This window comes from Pteropus medius, unplaced genomic scaffold (genome assembly GCF_902729225.1).
Source record: "Pteropus medius unplaced genomic scaffold, Ma_sr-lr_union100, whole genome shotgun sequence".
NCBI lineage: Eukaryota > Metazoa > Chordata > Mammalia > Chiroptera > Pteropodidae > Pteropus > Pteropus medius.
The window spans coordinates 2442289-2443042 of record NW_024344437.1 but is presented as its reverse complement, the minus strand read 5'-3'; positions in this window follow the sequence as shown (position 1 = coordinate 2443042).

Below are 754 nucleotides of genomic sequence, written 5' to 3'. Positions count from 1 at the left end.
CATATCATCACAGTAATCTTTGGGATCTTTTGGTCTAAAGAACAGAGTCTTATTCTGGTTACTTCAAATAATAGTGAAGTTATTATGAGGATATACATCAAAATGGGAGCAACTGGAATTTCTAAGAAACCTAGGAATAGCCAGGGTTAATCAGCTTCATAGAAATAAACATGTAGTTTAGAAACTAGAAAATAGTTTGGAATTCAAGGCATATCTAGGGAATGGGTTAGTTTGGAATACACTGGAAAGTCCACCATGAGGACTCAGTTCTTCTTGGCTTCTGCTTCTTTGCTGCTGTCAGCCAACCTCTTCTCCCTCTCCTCTGCATGTATTTTGATTTCTGCTAACTCATAACTTCTGCTTATTCATAACTTCTGCTCACTCGCTACTGCAACCTACACATAGCCCCTGCTATCTCATAGTCCCCGCATGTGTGTTTTTAGCTTCTGTTCTGGATTCCAATTGACCCACTCAAATATTTCCAGTTTGAATATCATAAGAGAAGTTACCTGGATCAGTTAATTAGCATTCTTCTTCTTGAGGTAGAGCTTTTATACAGGCCTCAAACAAAATATTCTTAGTTGCTAAGAATCAATTTGGCTGGTTTAAACGAAAAAGGAATTTATTGAAAGAATAGTGGATCAGAGAAATGCTCAGAAAATAAACAGCAACAAAGGGAGGCTGAGCAGCCAGAATCACAGCCAAATCATACCTCCAACTTAGCTGAGAGCGGACTCTAGCGTCACCACTAAAC